Source organism: Symsagittifera roscoffensis, chromosome 9 (assembly GCF_963678635.1).
Source record: "Symsagittifera roscoffensis chromosome 9, txSymRosc1.1, whole genome shotgun sequence".
Taxonomy (NCBI): Eukaryota; Metazoa; Xenacoelomorpha; order Acoela; family Convolutidae; genus Symsagittifera; species Symsagittifera roscoffensis.
In genome coordinates, this window is record NC_087070.1 from 16,136,430 (window position 1) to 16,161,787 (window position 25,358).

The 25,358-nt window shown below is 42.7% G+C and overlaps 2 protein-coding genes across 6 annotated transcripts in view; one reads left to right on the forward strand and one right to left on the reverse strand.

The window, feature by feature from the left end:
• LOC134854909 (dynein intermediate chain 2, ciliary-like) overlaps window positions 1-25,358 on the reverse strand; it is a 512,182-nt gene that overhangs the window by 278,847 nt on the left and 207,977 nt on the right. The window lies entirely within an intron of this gene.
• LOC134854908 (protein arginine N-methyltransferase 5-like) overlaps window positions 1-25,358 on the forward strand; it is a 568,964-nt gene that overhangs the window by 175,614 nt on the left and 367,992 nt on the right. Inside the window, exon 1 of one of the 3 annotated variants that reach the window (XM_063871304.1) lies at window positions 14,391-14,400. The exons of the other annotated variants lie outside the window; for them this stretch is intronic. The gene's annotated coding sequence lies outside the window, so the exon portion shown is untranslated. Of the gene's footprint in view, window positions 1-14,390; window positions 14,401-25,358 lie in introns of those variants that run through there. 3 annotated transcript variants of the gene reach the window in all.

The following is a 25,358-nucleotide window of genomic DNA, read 5'->3' on the forward strand; positions in this document are numbered from 1 at the left end:
ACCTTCTGTCCTACTTTCGCCCTATTTGGTGGCACAGCTGCTCTCAGTGGTGAACCAGACGAGGCAGCCTCGATGTTCATCTCCTGATGCATTCTCGTCAGCCCAGGTTTGGGCTTGGAGGGCTTAGGCATTTCACCTGGTTGGTAAGTCCTAGAACTTCCCAATCCAGGCTCATTCGCCAAGTCACTCCCTGAGAGAGCCCCAGTTTCTCCACCTCATCACTCTCATGTTCGGGCGGTCTAGTACTCCCCTCTCTCCATATGCTGCCATCAATAGGACTTCCGTGGGGCGGTCCCCACGGTTGTCATGCCCCAAGATGTTTATCAGGGCGATCAGCAACATGACTACCTCTGGGTCCTCCAGAGCGAAGTCTCGTTCCATAAGCCGACGATAGATCGCATCTACCATCGGTCCCACATATGCCTCTGCCAGGTCCATCAATCCATCCAGGTTGAAATTGTCCATACTGTTCTTCAGATTTGATTTGATTCGATTCCATTCCAAGGTTTTGACTCAAGTGAGTAATTAAATGATCAATCAGGATCTAGAAAAAAAGTCGCAAATATCACACTTGTCAGTTTCACCTTAACATATATCGCTAAATATGCTAAAATTTTCCTAAGAACAGTTCAGATAAAAAGATATTTATCCTAAAATTTATTAAAATCAATCGGTCTCTAAAATTTTGGAATTCGACCTAAGATTGGACAGTCCAAACTTTGGATCTATTCCTAAGATCGTCATTCAGTTGTTCATGGTCACTAACCCCTACTTACCCTAGGTCTTAATAACAAAACACATAATAATAAAATAACACATAACCTACACCACATAACTTAGTCTTTAGCCTATCACGTTCCCACACGTCACTCAGCCTATACTCAAATAATATTTCTTATGCAGATATACTTATATATTAGTATCAGGGAATATCACGTGTACAAGCGCGTACAGTTCCCTAGGATGCAGTCGTCCTCTGTTCGGATCATACACTGGAAACGAGAGCTCCTTCACGTCCATTTCCAAGAGGAAATCTCTCAACCTCGTCAAGGACAAGACTAGGTTCTCTGGGTCCACGTGCTGCTTCTCCGTCGCCCTCGTCACCAAGAAGCATAGGTATTTTCCCGGTATTTGTGATGCCGCCGGAGGTAAGGCTGCTACGCCCCCTACTCCTGGTCGTTGCTTCCAAAGGAATTCCACGTTTTTGTATTCTCTCTCAAAATCTGCCGCTAAGGCTGTCCTAAAACTCATGTCTGCTGTGATTGCTATCGCACATGTTCTACTAGTGAGTATGAAATCACTGTCTGTTAATATTATGCTACTTGAATACTCATTTGGTAGGTTAAAATATGACTCAACTACCCTCCCTATGTCAGGTTTCTTAGGTTCTTCGCCTGTTTCTGCTTCTAAATCTCCTGTCTCTCTTGCTATTCTCAATTTTTTTTATCAGGTTTTCAGTGTGGGTAAGTCCTACCCCCACTCCCCGGACAAAAATATCCTTCGACGTCCCCGTCGATCGCATACCGGATATCAAGTCGAGGTTAGAAGCCGGAATGAGAAGCTGTCCTTCCTGGGCAGCCCAGGAAGGATCATCTCGTTCGGTCTTGATGTATTTCGCGCTTTCACGATCTACGTCTTGAATCGTGACACTGGTCTCTTTAGGGTCTGATGTCATTTCGTTCAGCCACTCCAAGACTCGCAGATTTGTGAGATCATCTCCGTAGGACTCCGATTGCTCTTCGTCGAAATCTACTTCGGGTTCCGACCTGTCCTCGATCCATTCCTGGTCGTGATCATCTACCATGTCAATGTCTTGTGAGACTGTTATGCTTTCTAGACCCACCATTTCTTCCACTATCTTTTTCAGATCTATCCTATCTACTACAAAGTCGTCACCGTAACGGTTGTATTTCTTTCTAGGTGTTTTCCCGTCGCCTTGTCGAGTCTGCATCGTGAACGGGAGATCTGGTTCCAAATTTTTGGGAACCTCTGTTTGTTCGGGATCCTGCCAATCTTCCTCTGCATAAGGTAAGGTTTCATCATCCGCTTCGATCACCTCGTTTGGATCCAGGTCCAGTGGTGTATTTGTTCCCTCCACTACGACTTCGTTTCCATCGTTCTTCTCCCTGGTGCCTTTCTCGTTGACCTCGCAAGCAGGATCCATCATCAGATAATCCCCTTCTTCTATGTCTGCGGGTATACACCAATCTTCTGTCGATGGATTGTGTGGCTTAATGTTCTCATAGTGGGCGGCTCGGCCAGTACTCAGTCTATAAAAACGTCCCTCCTGGTGCACTTCTGTAATCATGAAGGGTCCCCTCCACTTCTTTAGTAGCTTTTTCGTCCCTTTCGGTGGTATAACGTTCTGGAATACCCATACATAGTCTCCCACCGAGTAAGCCTTTGCACCAGCTGCTTTCTTGTCGAATTTCTTTCTCTGTCTTGCCTCTGCTTGCTGAGTATTTCGTCTGCACAAATCGTTCAACTCCTGTTGACGTCTGATCAAATGCGGAGACGTTTTCTTTCCCTCATACTCTGGATAGAAGAAGGTTAAGGGTAAAGACTTCTCGTGTCCAGTTAGCATTATGTGTGGACTCACTCCAGTGGTGGAGTGTTGCGTGCTATTATAGGCTCCCATCACCTGTGGAAGGTATCTGTCCCAATCGGTCATGTACCTGGAACAACATACCCTCAGCATCGACACTAACGTTCTATTTTGTCTTTCCACCAAGCCATTCGTCTGAGGGTGGTATGTCGTGGCGTGAGCTTGAGCAACCTGTGAGCGTCTCATAAGCTCTTTCGTAAGCTCTCCTACGAAGGCTGTTCCATTGTCCGATTGAAACGTCATCGGACAACCATGTCTCGCTATCCACGTATTGATCAGGTGGTCGCATGTCTCCTCCGCCGAGGCAGTTATGCAGGGCACGGCCTCTGCATACTTCGTAAAAAGATCTATCATGACCAACACTTGGTTATAACCGCTGTCTGTCATGCATATCTTCTGGTGATCTATCTGCACCACCTCGTTGAATTCAGACGACTCAATCGATTGTAAAGGAAATCGCAATTTCCTTGGATCCTTGACCTGTTGGCATGACAGGCACGCTGTTACCCATTTCTCACATGCCTTTTTCATTCCAGGCCACTCAAAGCGCTTCAGGATCCTCTGATACACTTTGTCGATCCCTTGATGGCCCATCTGATCATGCGACCTGAATAATAGTTCTGTCTGATAGAGTTGCGGCAACACTATCGCGTTATACTTGTATAAGACTTTGTCTTCTTCTCTTCTCTTGCAAGCCACGATCCCGTCCTTGTTCAGATATAATCTCCCCTCCTTCTGCATGAAGTATTGTCTCAGGATCCTATAACTGTCTTCTTCCAGGTCACCTTTGTCTGGTGCACCATTTTCTATCCACCTTTTCAGGTTACTTGTCATGCGGTCATTTCTCTGCGCCCTTAGTAGGTCAGAGAGTCTGTATCTCGCCTTCAAGTATGTCTCCATGACCCTCATTTGACAATTCATCTCATTGGGCTGGTGTGTGTCCTCCTCCATCTTTACGCACCAAATCTTCGCCAACGGTTGTGTTTCTTGTTTGAACGGTTGAAGATCAGTCCTGACTACCTCTTTTTGCGGCAACAGACTCATCGACCGCTTCGATACCGCTATCGTTTCCAAATCATCCGCTGCGTTGTCAAAGATCCTTTCGCTTGGTATGAGGTAGCGATCACTGTCAGGGTTTTGGTACACTTCTCTATCCAGATCCCTTGCGCGAGTCTCCACTAGCAATGTGTGTATCGCTAGTTCTGACAGTTCTGATCCCGAGCTCGAGTTCCTGTCTGAGTATGGAGTATGTGTCCATACTTGAATTCCTGGAACTGTCATCCATTGAAGAGACTGTGATGGAGTCTGCACCTCGCTGCAGATCAGGTCCGTACCTTCTCCGCATCCACCTAAACTCCCCGGACAAAACTTTGTTCCTTAGGTCCTGTTTCTTGCCATGGACTTTTTCATCTATCTCAGACTCCCCGGACATACTGCCTTGTCCCGGATGTTGATCTCGAACTCGCCGGTTTAACTTACCATTTGTCTCCCCGGACAAATAATCTTGCTCCAGTTCTCGTTCAACTTTCTCGCCTTCTCCATCTTGGTCCTCAAAGGTAACGGTTTTCGTTCGCGTATCGTTACCCTGCTCTTTCCGACCGTATGAAGTACTCACTAAGACCTCTTGGGGGTATTGAGGGCACCAGTTGCTGAACTATTGACCTACAATCCCCCTCGTTGTCTTTATGTTGTCGTGTTGATGGCATGATCTTCACCTTCTCGCTGACTGTCAGTGATGCCATGGCTGCTGCCCACTCGGGGTCATCTCTGGTCACTTCTCTCTCTAACAATCCACCCAGCATCCGCATCACTTGCGATGTGACCTGCACCGTTTTGTACAGTAATGAGAGGATGTTTATGTTCATGCGAGAGAGTTCCTGCTGGACCAGGTTTGAGCGCAGCAACAGATCCAAGGGCACCGGGTCCCTTTTGGATAGGATTTTTATCTCGGCTGCTTTCTCAACAGGTAACTCAGGATGCCCTGGAATTGGATGCCCAGACTTATCTAACCATCTCGTTAAGGGAAGCGCTTCATAAGTTTCTTTGTCCAGAAACGAGAAACCCTCCTTTATTTCTGCTTGATTGGCTTGCCTTTGCTCCAATCTTTCATAGAACTCAGTTTTCTTACTGAGGCTGTCAGCATTCTGGTGTTTGTCACGCATCCTGTGCTCGATTATCATATGGTAGCCATCCAATCTTACTATCCATCTACCAAAATAACTCTGATCCATCGAGTAGGTCTTCAACCAGGATAACGCTCTGTTGTCCACGCGTAACTTGAAGGGAGCGCTCCCCAAGTATGCACGGTACTTTTCCACGAACGTGACTACTGCAAACATTTCTGCTTTTGGTGCACCATATTTCATCTCAGTGTCGCTCATGACTTTGCTGCCATATGCAATGGGACGAAGAACCGTTCTTCCATTCCATTCTTGTTCCTGATGCAATATTCCTGAGATGGCTACTACCGACGCGTCTGTGTCAAGAACATACATGCCATCTTCTGTAGGCATGCCTAGTACTGGCGCTTCACACAGTTCCCGTTTTATGTTCTCGAAGGCAACCTGTGCTTCATCGTTCCATTCGAACTTCTTTCCTTTGTTGCGCATCAGCTTCTGTATTGGGTACACCTTGTCCGCATATCTTTTGATGAAATCACGGTAATAATTGGCAAACCCTAGGAAGCTCATTAGCTGTGTGTCCGTTCTCGGAGCCTTCCATGTTAACACAGCCTCTACTGCTTCCGGATCTGGCCGCACACCATGCCTGTCCACCATTCTTCCCAGGTACTTAATCGAATCCCTAAGGATTTCACATTTTGATGGTTTGCATTTCAAGCCTGCTCTTTTCATACATCCAAAGACCTTATCGAGCCGATCAATGTGGTCCTCCAGGGTCGGTGTCGCTATGACTACGTCATCCACGTAACACATCACGAAATTCCCGTACTTTTTGGTCACTCCTTTCAAAGCCTGAGCCATCAGTCTTTGAAAAGTTGCCGTTGCAGTGCACAAGCCGAAGGGCATCCTCTTCCACTGGTACAATCCCAATTCGCACGCGACTCCGGTTTTCTCTCTATCCTTCTTCCGCAGAGGGACCTGCCAGAAGGCAGAACCCAAGTCCAACGTGGTGAAGAACTTGGCATCACCAAGTTTAGAGAGGCTCTCGTCTATTCGAGGTATCGGGTACGCATCTTTTATCGTTACCGCGTTCAAGTAACGAAAGTCGCAACAAAATCTAAGCTGCCCCCTTTCTTTTTCTCCATTACCACCCCGCAAGCCCATGGCAATTTCGAGGGTTCTATCATGTCGTATTCAAGCAACATTTCTATTTCCGCTCGGCACGCTTCCGATTTGTGTGGCGTCATTCGTCTTGCGCCCTCTCTGTGCGGAACGGCACCTTCTTCCAGTTCAATTTCGTGTTCGACGAAGTTACAGCAACCGATATCCGCTTTATGTTTCGAAAATACATCTGTGTTCCGATTTAAAACGTCCAGCAATTTTTCGAAATCTCCCTCACCTATTTTCCCTTTTAAATGTTCTATTTCTGGCAAAACCGGTGTGTCAGAATCTAGTTCATATGACGAGGGGCGTTCCGGAAAATTCGAGCAGCTTGATAAGCCGTCGTCCGTTTCGGATTTCATTGAAAACAATTTATTAATAGATTTTAATTCATTGATCCTCTTTAAAATTTTATCTTTATTGGCATGATAAGGACAGTCTTTCACATCATGTTTCCTCAAGTTTTGTGTCTCCTCATAGTCAAAGCGTAACCAAGCTTCTTTCCACGCTGGATTGAAACCGTGGTGTCCAGTGTGTTCAAAAACACACTGACACACAGTCCGTTTCGCGTTACCGAGAAGCTCCGGCCTAAAATCACCGATCTCTGACTATTTGGATTCGGTACTAAGCAAACCTGTTTACTATCACTTAACGAATTCAAATTTCTCATTCTAAAAATTGCCACCACAGCCTGTTCTGGCTGTAGCTTTACTTTTCTATCTAAAAAAATTGGCACCTTGTTTTCGTCTGTTATTATCCTATTAATTGGTTTCTTAACATACTTCCGGTCCGGGTTTCTAATCCGTATCAGACCATTGTTCAAGTCAATCATCACGTCAAAATTCCTGACAAAATCTCTGCCCAAGATGAATTGGTCGGCGTCGTCCAAATTCTCTACCACCAGAAAGCTCATCCAAAGATCCCGTCCTCCCTTGTGGAGGACCGTTATTGGTGTTTTTCCGACCGTTATTGCTACGTAGATTGCTCCTCGATTGGCGGCGGCCAGTCGGAGATTCGTTGGAATTAGATCTTCCCTCGTGAAGCCCATTCTTTCCCAAGTTTTTATCGGCATCACACTCACTACCGCTCCTGTGTCCAGAAGCCCTGACTCCGATTTTGGTTCCGTTGGTGTCGAGCAGATGTCCGGTCACATCTGCTTCATACCCAATGTGTACAGCATCTTGTTCCATCATGGCGTCGTGGCCTATCCTGCGGACTTTGAGTTCCTCCTCACCCAAATAGATCTGCCCCATTTGGTCATCATCTGTTGTCACATAAGTCCTAGTGTAGATACTGATTCCATCCACGTTCAGCATCACTTGATACGGCCCATAGACCTCTAGGTAGCGTCCATGAAGTTTCTTCATGCGAGGGCCACCCGTCGTTAGTAGTGCCCGCACAGCTCTCGACTCGGTGCGTGGCTCCACCTGCCTCAGATAATCTGCATATGTGTCCAAATGCATCAAAGTAAACTCGGATGGTTCACTCAGATTTCTGATTACCTGATGACCTGCCACCGAGATTATCGACTGTATTTTGCTTCGTTGCGGCACCATACCGAACCTCTGACCAGAGATCACATTAAATTTCATGCTCAAACTGCTTGGTGCTTTTGTCTCTTCAACCTCCGTTGCTTCGAAGGCGTTCAGTTGCTCCTGTAGTTTCTCATTTTCCAGCTCGAGTTTCACCTTTTAATCGATCTCTTTCGTCACTAGTTCCTGCTGCACTCTATTTAGAGCATCCCTCGCGGCTGCCCTATAATCGATCTTAAAGTCATCAGCCGCAGTTGCTGGTTCCGGTTCACGTGTCTCTTCTGTTACCGCTTGCATTTTCTTTGCCGCCAGCTCTTGAGGTTTATCCTTTCTGCGTGCCTCCGCTTCACTCAACAAGCGAGCCTGGCCGGCTTTCACTCCTGACAGAGCTTCTTCATGTCTTGGATGCTTGATGTCTGCCACTGCATCCCAGAATTGCGGACAACCTGATTTAAAATGACCTTCCAAGTTGCAAAAGAAACACCTCGGGCCGAATTTCGCAACTACTCCTCTCATGAAAACCTCATGGTCCAATTCTGACGCATCTTCGTCCTCAAGGCTAAAGCCTATTGCTTTCATGCCTTGTTTGTAAGTTGGGCATGCTGACACATGATGGTCTGTTGAACTGCAATTGGCACAAGAGCGTCTCTTGTCCATATCATCCCTCAGTTTATACCAATTGTTTCCTTGGTTTGCTGGTCCGCTGTTAAAATTACCATAATTGTTCTTGTAGTATCCAGACCTCGAAGGAGGTTTCAAAAAAATATACTCTTTTGACTTGAACCTCAACTCTTCTGGTGTTGGCGCATTCGTTGATAGATGTGTGTAATGCGTTGCTAGCATTGTTCGAAGTTCATCATTTGTCACACCATCGATGAATTTTGAGGCTACCGCCAGGTTCATCCTTCGGTTTGACTCATCCGGTTGGCTGCGTCTTCTCAGCATTTCCAAGTCATCGAGAAACTTGTCTATCGTTTCATCTTCTCGTTGCCTCCGTTTCTCGAAGCGCATCATTGCTTGGTGCCCCTGCACCCCTGATCCAAAACGGTTTAACAAGATTTCGAAGATTTTCTCGGCTGTGTCACGCTGATATTGCTTCTTGGCCATGACACAGTTCAGGGCTGTCCCTTCCAAGTTACTGGTGAGTGCACTGCACTCTTGTCTTTCCGACAAGTCCTCCTCCTCGAAATGCAGTTTCATTACCTCTATCCAGGTATCAATACAGCCATCAAATTCGTCTTTATAGCACCTTGGTTCCTTAAAGACCCTTCTGGACTTTTCACTGCGTTCATTGGTTCTGGATAGCCTTGTAAGGAATGTCTCCAGAGACCTGTTTAGGGGTTCAAAGGCTGTGGCCATTCAGCATCCCTTGAGTGTCCCGCCTGAGTGTCCTCACACCTTGTCAGAGGCTCTGTATGCGGTGCATCCCTGCAATCCGAATCGCCGTAAGTGTTTCCCCCTTGGCCCACATGACTCCTCCCTGGGCTGGCATTTCTCCTGTTACTGGAATCACCTCTCCCAGTTGCATGTGTGCCTTGTGTCGGTCTTTCATTCGAGGTCTGCCTGTTCCCTGTTGAACTTGCCCTACTGTTGGGGCCCCATGTTCTATGATCCCTTGTGGTATAGCCTGATGAGCTGCCCCTGCCTCTAGTGGATCCATATGTCCGTCTCCTTTGATGGTCATTGAAGTTCACCTTCGGTTCCCTGTGGGACCTCCCGAATTCGGTTCTCCTTCTCTTGGTCCACTCATGCTTCCTAGTAGCCCGTCCAACCTGTCCATGATGGCCTGAGTTCGCCTCTCCGTCATCGCTTCCAACTTTGTGTCAAGAGTCCCAAGAGTCTGCTCTTGTTGCGTTCTTAACTTCTCCATGTCGTCTCTCAAACGTAACTCTCTCTGTTCCGCTTCTCTTGTCATTCGCGACAAGTTCTTTGCTATGTGCTCATCCGTTTTTTCTTTCAAGCGTTTCTCGCACCTACCAACTTCTTGTCTATTTCGGTTTATTTCTTCCCGCAGACTTTCTCTTTCAACGTGGACCGCTCTTTCTAGTTCACTCATCCTTATGGACATCTGTTCGTTTTGTTCTCCTATACTGTCCACTATATTGTTCGAGGCATCTTCTAATGCTGTCCCGTTATCTACGAGTGGCGTCACTAGTGGCGGTGTAACCCTGTCGGTCCCAGGTAGCTTCGTGTTGGTCGAGATTCTGGCCTTGGCTCTCTGCCTCGACGTCTTTTCATTATCCACCTCAGGATCCGCCAATGTATTGCCTAGCCCTCTGTTTCTACTCTCCCCAGTTAGCGGCTCTGAATTTGTCAAGATCGCGAAGCCTCTCGACTGGCCCGGTGTGTTTACCTCTTTGCTTATCGTTCTCACCACACCAAACTTGTCCTTGTTTCCAGTCTCTTTCCCGACGTATGGCTCATTCTCCTGGGTCGAACTATTGAGGCTGATTTGAGATCCAATGTCCACTTGCTCATCATCATCCTCTTCTTCCTCCTGGGATTCACCTTCGTTTCCTGTGCCCACTCCCATGGTGAATGGAAAGATGTTCCTAAAGGTGTTTTTCATTCTTTCTGTGAACGATGAAGACGTAATCTGTTTATCCGTCACATCTGCCATCATGGTATTGTCTGTTGGAGATCTCCTGGTCGCAACAACTTCAGTAGAGATGTCGGACAGTTCCGACATCTCCGCTCGATCCAGTGTTCCGGTGGAAGTGGGCAAATCCTGACCTTGTTCTACCGGAGTAGATTCACTTGCTAGCCTTCTGTTCCCTCTCTCGTCCGGCCCATGCATTTCTTCGTTCTCATGCATGGCCTGGTCCGGATGGACCTCCACCTCTAACATAGCTTTTTGCTCTTCCGAGGACTTCTGACTCCTGGTTTCAACCATTCTGCCTCAAACCATCTTCCTTTTGCCGTTCCTCGTTCGTTTGATCCGTTCCACAAAAGGATCGGTCATTGATTTTCTTTGCTCCTCAGGTATGAATTTCCTAGAACTATTACCTCGTTTAGGTATTCTTGACTTGTCTAGACTCATTTCCTATTTGTACCTACTCAAGCATATACACTCAATTCGATTTCCGGTGACTTTTCAGTCTGACTATTAATAAAAATAACGCAACACAATAAGTTTCACAAGTTTCTATTAAATAGTGACCACGAATCCCTGTATGTTATCAGAATACAGCTTGTATATAATTTATTCACACTAATCGATTATTGGTCGTAAGATATGAGAACTAGCACAATATAATGATATCAGTCAATTTAAAAGATAGTGTACTCACTATCCAATCAAGCACAAATTATGTTGATTTAAAATCAAAAATAACAGACTAAGAATATTTCTATGAAAAGCGTATGTGTATTGTACTTTAGTCCGTCGCAGTACAAAAGTCGAACTTGAATTTTTAAAGAAAAAGCTTTCCCCGCTTGGTGCTGCACCAAACAGACAAAACTCTGAAGGCAGTAATTTTCTCAAGTGGGCGTCTATTGCACCCACCGAGTACTGTGTTACCTATCTGCCTTCGGACTGCCCGAGCTAGAGCTACTAAAATCCTCAGGGCAGTCACTTCTCGTAAAAACGTATTGGTTTTCAATTTACACCAATGAGTTACACTGTTCTTCAATTTAGACCTAGTGTTGCGAATATCCGAGGTCGGACCTGTTTTGTTTTTGTCTAGTCTTTATTGAAAGGCAAGTTACCAGTGCAGTCACTGACTCCTAGCCTGTCTCTTAATAACTTAATACCTCTCACTTTTATCTTTTCTTCTGTTTACCTAGGTCCTTAAAATAAAATTTTATCCCTCCGGGTTGACAAAAACAGTACCCCTCCGGATTGGCAAAAATAGGACCCTTCCGGATTGGTAAAATTAAGACCCCTCCGGATTAGGACCCCTCTGAGTTAGTAAATATGAAACCCCTCCGGATTGGGACCCCTCCGGTTTTGTGGAAACTAGACCCCTCCGGATTGGGACCCCTCCGAATTTGAAAAATTTTGACCCCTCCGGATTGGGAGCCCTCTGGTTCTATTAAAGTAGCTTTTCGGAGATTTCTTGATTTCAGCCTATACCCCTCCGGATACGTTCTGCGATGCTATTATGCTGTTCGATTTAACTGGGAAGGGTATATGATCCTTTCCTAGACCCCTCCGGATTGAAGTTAAGCCTCTTATTTGACAATTCACACTAACGGTGAAGGGTCTTATCACTTGCCTAATTTCGGCTCTATTAAGGTCTTCTTGTGCCTTTAGCCCTCCCTTTTTGTCTAGAATTGTCTTAAGTTGCTTAATTCAATCGCTATCACCTTTTGTTAGGGATTTAAGGGCTTTCCAAATAATTTTTATAAAACGTGAAGGGTGTACCCTTCCAAATTGAGGAATTTGCTAAAAACAATCTCAAAAAAATTTTCGCGCTTGCTTTTTTGAATAATTCTCCTTCCTACTAGTAAGTTAAGCTAATTTCTGAACTAATGGTACCAAGATCAACTGGATCTGTCCAGTCGTCGAAAAGTTATTAGCCAAAACGTCTTTCTTCCAAACTCAAAAATTTTCTCTATTATAGGTTCCGTCTAACTTTTTTCGCAATTCCGTTCTTTTCGACCTAAAAATTATTGATCCGAGCTCAAAAGGCCTATACTCTTCTAGTTCAATGCAAAAGACCCGATCTAAAACGCTTTAGTTGAAAAAATTTGCGAAAAACTATGCTACCTGTACCCCTCCGGATTGATGAATCCACCAAATCAAACTCGTTAAGTTCGATTTCTCTGCAACACGGAAGGCTTTCGGGTAGCGCGTTTTAAAACTCATAGATTCACTAGTGGACGTTGTCCAAACAACTATTTTTACTGTCTTAACTCAAAAATTTCAAAAAATTTTCTGATTTTATAGTGTTTCGTACTATCAAAAATTGGGAAAATTTGGTTTTTGGTACCAAAATAGTTCCAACCACTTCCGAACTAAAGTTAACCGGTTCTACCTATTATAGTAGTGCAATTACGATATAACACACTAATTTAGCGCTCTTTTCCGTTTCAAAAAATATCGATATATCAAAAATCGCGATTTGTGGGGGGATCAAAATATCGCTATTTTGACCCTAAAAACCGGTCTGTTTTCTCTGTTTTTCACTGAAAAACGATATAGGAATATTAAAATAAGCTATATAAGTAAGAATAGTAGTGAAACTATACCCCTCCGGGTTTGTTTAATATCCGAATTAAGGTGCTTAACTCGGATATTCGCAGTTCGGTGAAGGGTCACTACAGTGCAGCACTGTCGAGCCCCCCACAGATTACTATCCTACTTTTTGTACCAAAAGGGATACAAAACTTCTTAACGATACCAAACAGTCGATTGTTGTATTTGTTGAGCCCCTTCTGTTGCTCCTTGTACTGCTTGCCGGATCAGTCTTCTCCCAAGACCCTTCCGAATTGAGCGCAAATCAGCTGACCCTTCCGGATTGAGCGCAATTTATCATTAACGTGCTTAAATGTTCAAATAACTCTACAGTACAAGCCTCACAAACGGGCCTCAAAATTGATCGTAACAATCCTGACTGATATAAATGCCTGTAACAACAATATATGTATCAACAACAAACGGGTGGGGTTGGATCACATCTTGTCTGGGGGATGATTTCTACTGATTTTTTACTTTTTTTTTTTTACTGTTTTTGGTTTTTCGGTCATTTTTTATATTTTTTGTTTTTCTTGGGTACTATACTACTTTTTGTTTGGTTTTATATATATCTTTAAGTGTTTTTGGTCACAAACCACTCAGGGAACGAGGGGACGGCCGATCCCCCCACCCTTCCTGGTTCGTGAATTTTCGGTCTTAACTAGGTTAAAAAGCTATTCACGGTAATCCGGAAGGCTTCCGCGTTCCGAACTACCCTTCCACCCCGGCGGTTTAGGCCTATTAAGTTGAGTCATACTGTAGATGAAAATTAAATGTGGTGCCACTGTAACAACAACAAATACTGAAGACATAACGTCATGAATATAAAATGCTGATAAAACTTATACGGTACGGTAGCAAACAAATACAGAAATTATATATACGGTAGCAAACAAATACACGCCTTCATATAACGTTGAGTCATACTGTAGAAAATTAAATGTGGTGCCACTGTAACAACAACATATACTGAAGACATAACGTCATGAATATAAAATGCTGATAAAACTTATACGGTACGGTAGCAAACAAATACAGAAATTATATATACGGTAGAAAACAAATACACGCCTTCATATAACGTTGAGTCATACTGTAGAAAATTAAATGTGGTGCCACTGTAACAACAACAACAAATACTGAAGACATAACGTCATGAATATAAAATGCTGATAAAACTTATACGGTAGCAAACAAATACAGAAATTATTTGGTAAATGTGAAATGTGGGCGGATAATCAGCAAACCGCGCCATATCTTGAAGCCAAAATTGCATCAGTATTACGTAACAACTGCATGACAACCAGGGGAGAATTTTGCATCAGTATTACGTAACAACTGCATGACAACCAGGGGCCTTCAGGTCAAATTCCTGCCCCCAAATTTTACTTCAAACGCCATACAAGACTGTGTAAAAACATTCAAGATACGCCCAGTCTTGGCAGCTTTAAGGCGACTAATAGAAAATTTGATTCGCGCTAATAGAAAACTAGAATTAACACAAATAAACAAATGTAACATTCGCCCGGAAGATACATATCGACGGAAAATAAAACTAAGTCCTAAGACGACTGGCTAACGTCTAAACAGAGCTTTACATGCTTTTAACCGTCTCTACCAAGCCAGTACTTTCGGTGGTCTTTCTAACATCGGGTCGACAAAAAAACGTTACTGCTTTCGGCTTCGGTCAAAACACTCAAATTAACTTAATTACATGCAGAAATAGTGAGCTCATGGCTGGGTCTCAGTATCCCCAGACCACGAGGTCACTCCTAAAAACAGGGCTATTACTACTTATTAAATTATTATTGTTTTTGTTCAAAAGATAAAAATCATCATCTCCATCGAAGATGGATCAACCCTTTCCCCCAACTCCTAGCTTCATCCTAGCAAAATGAATTCAGATGTTAATTAAATTCAAATCAGGACATGACAGGGAAGCTAAAAGTTCATACAAGATAATAAAAGTTTCAGTCCCGAAACCCCTCCGGATTCTCGAATCCACTGAATCAAGCACGTTAAGCTTGATTTCTCTGTAACCCGGAAGGCTGGTTTCCACCCCTCACTGTTGTTAGCAACTGCCTTGCAACTATTGTAGCGGCACAATAGTTGCAACTTGGAACGGTTTCTGCTATTCCTGCAATCTGTTGTTGTTTCTCAATCACAATTTCCGTTGTTATCGCTATCGCAACTAATGTTGTTGTGTTTTTCTTCGACTTTCTTGCCAAAATGGCCGTTTCTGACGTTTCTCAGAATTGTTACGTCATCACTTCGAAAATTTAAAATTTCAAAATACCAGAATATCTTGACCTTCACCGCTCTACTAATCGTCCCAATAACGTCGTTAATCCTTCAAAATCACTAACTCGGAAGGTTCGCTGCTAAAAACTCCGAATCTGCTGAATGTGCATTTTGATCCATTCTGGTCGAATGTCACAAAAATTGACAATTTTCGAGTCCCCATAACTTCATGAAAAATAATCACAAACGAAATGGGGTAAAGTTTAAACAGCCTAAAATCAAAACTTCTACATATTGAACTGAAACTAATGTGATTAAATCTGAAATACACTAGAAGTATTTCATATTTCATTAAATTCTACCATTGCTAGCTTGCATCACAAAAAGTTCTGTGAAGAGAGGATATGAAAACTGCATGTAGTGCTTTCTGTTTCAGTTTTATCCCCTAGATGATCAAAAATGAGATAGAAAAATTCTTTACTCAAGCTTTGTATCGATATTACTGCAACAGGCAAAATAGGAAACTAGGATAGACCAAAAAAGCCCTAATTAAGTTCTTTTTTGCTAATTTTATCTACGCATTTTGAAAAAAAACATCAGTATTTAAAATCAAATTCAAATTCATTTTTTTTTCTACAATTTTCAATTTACATATTAATTATTTTTGTTGCACAAAACTAGCCCAAAAACTGCACCAATAGAAACTTTGTTTATACCACTGGGAACTCGGAAAAAAGTATGAGTTTGAAACTGAGAGTCATTCAGATTTTTTCCGGCCATTTGCAATTTCGTAAGCGAGCATAATTTGCCTTCCTTTGAGCGCATGAATTTGAAAGAAATCAAACATCAAACAGTTAAAAATCAAATTCGAGTATGAAAAATTTTTTATGATTTCCTTGAAAAAATTATCACACAGGCGAAGCAAATTTTATGATTTCCCTGAAAAAAATATCACAGAGGTGAACCTGTTGTTTTGATTAAACCCTTGATACCAAATTTGATACGATAGTTATCGAGGAAAGTCAAAACGCTTCCAGAAATTGGTCAACAAATTGAAAATTTGACTTTTCCGAGAATCATAGCTTTTTGTGAAAACAATTTGTGCGTAACCTCTTATGCAGAAAAGATAAATAATCATAGTAATTTTATTTTCAAGCCGAAACTTATAATCACTCATTCTATGAAGATGTACGTTTACAATTCAGTTCGGTTTGGGAGAATACCAAAAAGGCATATTTCGATTGAACGCACAAAATTTGGGAAGTTAGTTAATGAGAAAAGGCAAAATGTTAAAACAAAACTAAAAAAATTTCGAGGGCGATAACTTTTTGTGAAAAAGAATTTCCGAGTAGCCCCTATTGCAGGGGAGCTTCGCACCAACCGTTATCTCCTTTGAAGCCACAATCTCAGATTTGGGATAACAGTTTTCGAGAGAAGTCATAAGTTTCAAAAGACGATTAAAAACATCAAATATTTGACTATTCCGAAGGCCAGTCCCTTTAAAAAAGTGAAAATAGCCGCTTATGCAGGAAAACTTTCCACAATCCGTTCTACCTATTGGGAGTGTAGTTTTGAGGATTCGAAAAAAATCCAAATTATGGCTCAAAAATTCCAGACTTTTTCGAAGGCTTACCCCGTGGGTGATAAGACTAGGGATTATGCAGACACACGGGGAAATAGTCGGTCTTTCCATTTATCTCAGAAAAAAGCATCGAGACTTCTCGATTAAACGCAACACCTCAGAAAAAGCATCGAGACAAACTAAACTTTCTGTATATTGTGGATACATTGTACCAATACTCACTTATGGTAGCCAAGTGCCCTCCAACAACAAAGGAGACTTGAAAAAACTCGAAAGCGTGCAAAGAAGAGCAACAATATGGATAATGAACTGTGGAGACATTGTATCTTATTCAAGTCGTCTCGCTACACTAGGCATACTTCCACTCTCTCTTTACACTGAACTGCACGACATTCTTTTGCTTTCACAAATTATCCAAGAAAAAAAACGACCTTCAGTGGAGCAATCACCTTAACTTCGCAAATGACTCTGGCACACGGCGTGGCGCGTCCAACTACTTCAATATTACCAAAAATCGCCTGAGAAAACCAGATGAAATTTTCTGGATCCGCACTCTTAAACTTGTCAACTACCTGCAAGAGCGCATTTCGTTCTTTGATAGCCCCGACCTGAAGCGACAACTGACTGTTCTCTACTGGAACTACTTTTTTACTCAGTACTCAGAAGTTGACACCTGCTCCTGGCGCATTCTATGCCCCTGCAGCTCGTGTCAACTACACAAAAGACAGTTCTCTTTTAAGTGTGTCTTGTCTTTGTCATGTTTATTTGTAAGGGGACATCGTCCCTTGAGCCATAGCTCAAACCCCGATTTTATTATGATTATGATTATTTAGGCCCCTTTTTTAAAAATTGGTAGAGTAAATTTCAAGAAAAACTACAACTATTGCAAAACACTCATTTTGATTTGAAATTGGCAATGGAACTAAACTTACAAAGAGGAAACAAAGCCGACGATCTTTGAGCAGACACCCCTTGGGCTGAAAAAACAAAATTTACAAATACTTCAAAAAGTTTCAAGTCCCCCTTGAAACTACAATGAACAACACTTGCAACTACCTTTATTCATGCTTACAGCAGAAGAGAAATCAGTGATGTGGCACCTAAGACGGAAAAACTTGAGCAGACAAACGAAAATCTAATAAGTTTTACAGGAATTAATTCAATTTCAAAGATGCTGAAAAAACAAGGTCCTCGCGAGACCCCAAACTGTAGAAAGCGAAAGCAAACGCGTTACCTCCGAGCCAAGTGCGAAGGAACCTGGAAATTACTAAGGTTCCGTGATGAAGCAAGTTCAATTTATTATAAGAAAAGCTGTTTACGGGAAAAAAGTCTAGTTCCCGATATCTTGACTTCCAAAAAGCACTTGATGATATTTCTCTGAAAACTTAACAATTTATCTTTAATTGGCATTGACTGAAATCTCATCTCCAATTATATCAGTCTGACTTAGAAACGCAACACCAGCGTGCTAAAACCGTGTTTTCAGTCATGTTTATTCACTGAGATGTCCTCAAGCTTTGATTGACTGATATTGGAAGTAGTTTAAATACACCCAAATAGGGCGTCACACCAAACGGTAAAAAACAATTTGCATACTTTTCCAGGGAAAAATAGAGCTCCAATAACTCCCCACCATATCTCTGAATTACGACCGCAAAAAAACTTCCAATTTGACATGGAACGCTCATGCCAGAATCAAGACGAAGATGGATGCGAAAAAGTTTCGATTACCTACCGCACTGTACTCAGCAAAAACTTGAATGTTCTGCGTAGATTTTTGATCTAACATATTTAAAATAATTCGATTCGTTCAATTACTTCAGCCTGAAGCAGTGTGATAACCAAAACTATCACGAGTTGCTATTACTTTAAAAAACGCTGCCGATATCTGACCAGTTAAAAAACACAGACTTTGCTGTTACGCGTCTTAGAGTCAAGTTTTTATCAAAAAAATTTCGAGATCCTGGAACCCAGTAGGAAATCAGAACATTTCACAAATTTAGTTGAAACCTTGAAAAGGATTCAAAGTTCTGACATCAAAATCAATTTTAACAGGCAAGATAAACATTGTCATCAACAACATGGAGATGCCTGATCATAATTTAAACGACCGAGCCAATGCTCCTTTCGTTTTTCAATGTTCGTAGCGCATTTTTGAAAATATAGCTTTCAAATGTCATGCACATGGTCTATCAAACAACGCTGTTCAACATAAACATTTGTTTACATTTAGTAAATTGTCAATTTCAGTCAAGAGGTAAACTTAAGTCTTTTACTACTAATACTTTTTAAAAAATTGAAAATCAAATTTTCATGTTCTACGTAAGCACAACTAGTGTCCGCTTTACGTTAAATCGGTTCTGTTTTCTCATATTACATGGTTTGAAAATCTCAGAGTTTATAGAAAGTATTGCAACTCAGTAAAATGGTTAAAATATTGGTTAAAAAGGGTTCAAGAATAGTGCGAGCCGTGGGACAATACCTCTAGGCTCTAAATGGGCAGAAACAATCATTGAAATCAAATTTGCTTTAAAGCAAATTGAATTATTTAACTTCTTACGTGCGACCTTCGTGAGCCAAATTCATAACGACAGAAGAAGTCTAGAGCCCGGTTGCAATACCCTTGCTAATCAAAAGGGGTAACTAACCATTTCCTGAAATAACAGCCAGGCGACCCTCTCGACCTATGGATGAGGCCATAAGATGGATGGAAGTGACCGAGCCAAAAGTGTAGATGCTTTTCAGAATCAGACCTAAACAGAAAAACTGACCCAAATCATAGATTTAAACAATCGGCGTTTTATAATAAAATTATTTTAAGGCTAAAGCCTTATATTTTAAAGCCAACAAACTTTTATCATGTATGAGAATCAACCAGAAATACAAAACCAAACTACACAACTTCCAATAAAACTCAATCCGATTCAGAACTCATATGGAACCCTTCCAAAAACGCGAGACACAAAAACAAATGATCAAAAAATGAATTGCTTCCAAGTGAATGGTTGATTATACAAAACGATGTAAATATATTTGTAAAATCTCTTTTAGGTTCATTACTTGAAATGTAACATTAGACTAGTTGTGATGACACTAGACTAATTATTGTCTTAAAATTTAGTTCGACTTATAATGTCTGACCTGATGAGTAATTCCACAGTTTAACGCAACAGTCAGTGGAGGCTGTGAGACACAGTCCATCCTCGCCTCTCACTACTTCACTGCCAGCATCTAAACACCATAGACATATTTCGTGACCTTTCACTTTAATTGTTCTATTTCGCCTTGCCGAGTGGAGTTTGCCGTCTTTTTAACAAAAGAAACGAAGTGAACTGAAAAAAAAAAACAGAAGTCAAACCGCAAAAAAACATCAAAATTGCGCGTGAACGAATTTTAAAGACTTTTTCCTGAAAAAAGTCACCAAGCCCTATATAAGAGTACTCACAGCGTTCATTAGTCTTAATCAACAATAACGGACAGTTTTACTCCAAACATAATTGGTCCTTATACCTAATCTGGTAAATCTGTGCATTACTCCATAAAATTGATGTTTTGAAAGCAGAGGGGGATGGGCATAAAAGCCCTTTGAATTAACACAGTACATATTTCGTAGCAACAATGTCTCTTTTGTGTTTCTGAAAAATGTATTTTGATAGGTCAAATTTTTGTTAAAAATTCATGTTTCACTTTCATTCAAATTCACTTTTGTCCAATTGCACTGAGCCAATAACACAAGTATTTGCTAAAATCTAAAACACGAGCATTAATTCAAAATAAATGCAAGCGAAGAAATTCCAGGGGAGAAAAATTAGTCCATTAGAAAGCTATTATTTTCAAATTTAGAAGAACGAAATAATGTTATAAGCCGCAAAAACCAGGGTCTTTTCCTTCAAATGACATAAATTACTTTTTATTCAATGTCAAAACCCATACTAGCTAAATTCTAATGTCCAAGAAATTTTTTGGGTCATTTGATAAATTATGGTTGCAATTGGAAAAAAAATCTAGCTAGGACGAAGCTGAGCAATTCGTCAGAAACATCTTGTAATTAGTTTTCGCTTGTAACTTTCAGGTTCGTGTTAAGATCAATTTCAAATTTTTTCTCGAAACTTTCCATCAGCTATGCTCTAAATGATTTTCTCTCGACGCTGTAAATAATACTGGCTAGAAATTAACGCTTAGGTTTTCGCCCCATTTTTGCCATTTAATTTCGAAAAAATCACTTCAATTAAACAGAGAAACTGTGAGATAATTTACTTAATTGCTCCCTCAATTAACTTGTCAATCAAAGTCTGCCGAAAGCCATTTTTTCAGCTTTTATGCTTAAATATTTTTATTCTGAAAAATCGGTCGTTTTGGTGACCTTTTATAGATCTCAACGCTATTAGGACCCACAAAAATCAGTCCTATAAGTCCGATCGGATTCCATCTGCTACCTAGATCGGATTCGGTCTGCGACCTAGAGATTATGAGTCGAATGGACTAACCACTCAGCCACGGACGATTTATTAATTAGAACACAAGCCACTAATAAAGCAGAGAACAGATGCTAACAAATTTCCAATGCTAGAGATCGTGATAATAGCAAAATTGCCACTGAATAAGTGAACACCAGAGTTAGGTTGGGAAACAAAGAGGGTTCGTTTTAATACACTAAGCTCTCAAGATCGCAAATGTAACAAGAATTAAAACCAATTGCCATTTGGAATGAAGATTTAATTCGTATGTTGTGATCACTATTTTTCTCAAGGAGTGTTTTGGGTGATCATTCACTACGGACAAATTAGAAATTCAACACAGTGGCGAAGTTTCGCTTAGCAACCACTTGCGAGAACACAGCAAAAATTAGCTCAACAAAGTACAAAAAAAATTAGAAATAATCCTCGAATTAGCAAAAAAAAACAGTCTACCTGAGATTCGCACCTGCGACCTAGAGATTATGAGTCTCACACGCTAACCACTAACCCACGGAAGTTTATTAGATACCATTAACCACTCAGTCACAAATAAAGCAGATAACAGATGCTGTGCAGTTTCCAGTGCTACAGTGAAATTTCCAAATATGAAAACTTTTATTTGCGAGTTAGGTTAGAAAAAGAAGAAGGTTCGTAATAACACACTAAGCTGATCACAAGTGTAAAATATACTTAAAGCTTGATTCAAGTCTTGCTTGCGCTTACCCTTAATAATGCGTCCTATGAAGTTCTGTATTTCTGCCTTGTTATTTGCGTGCTCTGCATCTGTTTTGATTAGCGGGTAGATTATTTTGACAGCTGTCACTGTTCCACTGTGTCCCAACAAAGTTCTGATCTCTTCACACGTGTTCACATCCCACACTTTCACCATTGTGTCACGCCTGATCAAATTAACTTTTCATTTTATACAGCGCCGGAGTTGCAATTCTCCTATGCAAGCGACAAATGGCAAAAAAAGCAAAAGATTCAAAAAAGCTGTACTAAAACAATCACTAATGTACTAGTACCAAAAATACCCGCATTAAAAAAGATCAGAGATAATAAAAGTAACTCAATAACGCTTTTATGTAATTGATTTCTTTGTGGCATCTGCTGAAAATTTTCTGCAGACGAAGGCGGCTCGGTTTCGAACCGCAAAAAATGAATTTTATTTCTATGTCTCACCCTCCTGTAATGGCGACATGCAAGTTAGAGTCCACGCAGAAAACTGTGTCATTATGGCCTTCCAATTGCTTGCCCCTCCAATTCAACTTCCGCAATTGCTTTACACTCACTTCATCACCTGAAAATTTGGCAAGTTCGTTATAAAAACCAAGCGAGCAATCTGATAACATGCCAATAATATGATAGCAAGACCCCATATTTGGGCGTTCTCCTAATTACTGAATTTTGACCAAGTAAACAGGGTACCATGCGCAACAACTGGTTACTTTTGTCGTTCCGGTCATTGAAAATGGGGAGGAACTTCAGTGTTTTAGCTTAGTTTTTTCTTTTTCACGCAAAATCAGGTGCCACGAATGAACAAAGCCAATCCAAGATCGGAAAAGAGTAATGAAAGGAGGTCAAGGGGGATGCATGAAGGTGGAATGTAAAGGGTGCTGAGAGAATATGTGTGAGCGTGGTATGTACAGGAGGATGAGGGGGATGTGTGAGAGTGGGATGTTAAGGGTGATGAGGGGAATGCGTCAGCGTGTGATGAAAAAGGTGGTGAGTGGGATGCGTGAGCGTGGAATGTAAAGGGTTGAGGGGGGCGCGTGAGCTTGGTATGTAAAGCGTGGTGAGGGGATGGGTGAGCGTGTGATTTAAAAGGGTACTGAGAGGAATGGTGATCGTGGGAGGCAAAAGGTAGTCAAGGTGGGTGCATGAGCGTGGGATGTAAAGGGTGGTGAGGGGATGTCTGAATGTGGGACGTAAAGGTTATTGAGGCGGATGCGTTAGTGTGGAATGTAAAGGGTGGAGAGAGAGGATGCGTGAGCGTGGAATGTAAAGGATTGAGGGGGGCGCGTGAGCTTGGTATGTAAAGGGTGGTGAGGGGGATGGGTGAGCGTGTGATTTAAATGGGTACTGAGAGGAATGGTGATCGTGGGAGGCAAAAGGTAGTCAAGGGGGGTGCATGAGCGTGGGATGTAAAGGGCGGTGAGGGGATGTCTGAATGTGGGACGTAAAGGTTATTGAGGCGAATGCGTTAGTGTGGAATGTAAAGGGTGGTGAGAGAGGATGCGTGAGCGTGGGATGTAAAGGTTTGTGAGGGGGTGCGTGAGCTTGGTATCTAAAGAGTGGGGAGGGGGATGGGTGAGCGTGTGATTTAAATGGGTACTGAGAGGAATGGTGATCGTGGGAGGCAAAAGGTAGTCAAGGGGGGTGCATGAGCGTGGGATGTAAAGGGTGGTGAGGGGATGTCTGAATGTGGGACGTAAAGGTTATTGAGGCGAATGCGTTAGTGTGGAATGTAAAGGGTGGTGAGAGAGGATGCGTGAGCGTGGGATGTAAAGGTTTGTGAGGGGGTGCGTGAGCTTGGTATCTAAAGAGTGGGGAGGGGGATGGGTGAGCGTGTGATGTAAAAGGCGGTGAGGAAGATGCGTTAGCGCGGAATGTAAAGGGTGGTGAACGGGGATGTGTGAGCATGGCATGTAAAGGGTGGTGAGGGAGGATGTGTGAGCGTGGTATGTAAAAGGTGAGGGCGAATGCGTAAGCGTGGGATGCAAAGGGTGGTGAGTGGGATGCGTGAGCGTGGAATGTAAAGGGTTGAGGGGGGCGCGTGAGCTTGGTATGTAAAGCGTGGTGAGGGGATGGGTGAGCGTGTGATTTAAAAGGGTACTGAGAGGAATGGTGATCGTGGGAGGCAAAAGGTAGTCAAGGGGGGTGCATGAGCGTGGGATGTAAAGGGTGGTGAGGGGATGTCTGAATGTGGGACGTAAAGGTTATTGAGGCGGATGCGTTAGTGTGGAATGTAAAGGGTGGAGAGAGAGGATGCGTGAGCGTGGAATGTAAAGGATTGAGGGGGGCGCGTGAGCTTGGTATGTAAAGGGTGGTGAGGGGGATGGGTGAGCGTGTGATTTAAATGGGTACTGAGAGGAATGGTGATCGTGGGAGGCAAAAGGTAGTCAAGGGGGGTGCATGAGCGTGGGATGTAAAGGGTGGTGAGGGGATGTCTGAATGTGGGACGTAAAGGTTATTGAGGCGAATGCGTTAGTGTGGAATGTAAAGGGTGGTGAGAGAGGATGCGTGAGCGTGGGATGTAAAGGTTTGTGAGGGGGTGCGTGAGCTTGGTATCTAAAGAGTGGGGAGGGGGATGGGTGAGCGTGTGATGTAAAAGGCGGTGAGGAAGATGCGTTAGCGCGGAATGTAAAGGGTGGTGAACGGGGATGTGTGAGCATGGCATGTAAAGGGTGGTGAGGGAGGATGTGTGAGCGTGGTATGTAAAAGGTGAGGGCGAATGCGTAAGCGTGGGATGCAAAGGGTGGTGAGTGGGATGCGTGAGCGTGGAATGTAAAGGATTGAGGGGGGCGCGTGAGCTTGGTATGTAAAGGGTGGTGAGGGGGATGGGTGAGCGTGTGATTTAAATGGGTACTGAGAGGAATGGTGATCGTGGGAGGCAAAAGGTAGTCAAGGGGGGTGCATGAGCGTGGGATGTAAAGGGTGGTGAGGGGATGTCTGAATGTGGGACGTAAAGGTTATTGAGGCGAATGCGTTAGTGTGGAATGTAAAGGGTGGTGAGAGAGGATGCGTGAGCGTGGGATGTAAAGGTTTGTGAGGGGGTGCGTGAGCTTGGTATCTAAAGAGTGGGGAGGGGGATGGGTGAGCGTGTGATGTAAAAGGCGGTGAGGAAGATGCGTTAGCGCGGAATGTAAAGGGTGGTGAACGGGGATGTGTGAGCATGGCATGTAAAGGGTGGTGAGGGAGGATGTGTGAGCGTGGTATGTAAAAGGTGAGGGCGAATGCGTAAGCGTGGGATGCAAAGGGTGGTGAGGGGAGATGCGTGAGCGTGGGATGAAAACGGTGCAGAGGGGGATGCGTGAGCGCGGAATGTAAAGGGTGGCGAATATATTGTAAAAAAAGGTACCAAATGATTCAAGCGATTTTGTTACACTACATGTTAGCCTGAAAAGTATATATTCCGATTTGTTAACGCTTTTTAAACGCAAACGTAAAAATAGGAAACTTTTAAAAACTATTTATCATATTTTTCAGCAAAACAGGTTTTCGTTCAAAACCTAGGTTGAACCGAAAACAAAACTATTTTCAGGAAAACCTTCGAGCTATAGTTCTGAAATTCAAAGGTTTTTATCCTTTTGCGAGCTAGAAAGTGGAAGTTAAGTATAGTGAGGGGGTATGTGAGAGCGTGGAATGTAAAGGGTGGTGAGCGGGATGCGTGAGCGTGGGATGTAAAGGGTTGAGGGGGGGGGGGGGGGGTGTGTTGCTAAAGCTTGGTATGTAAAAAGTGGTGAGGGTATGTGTGGGCG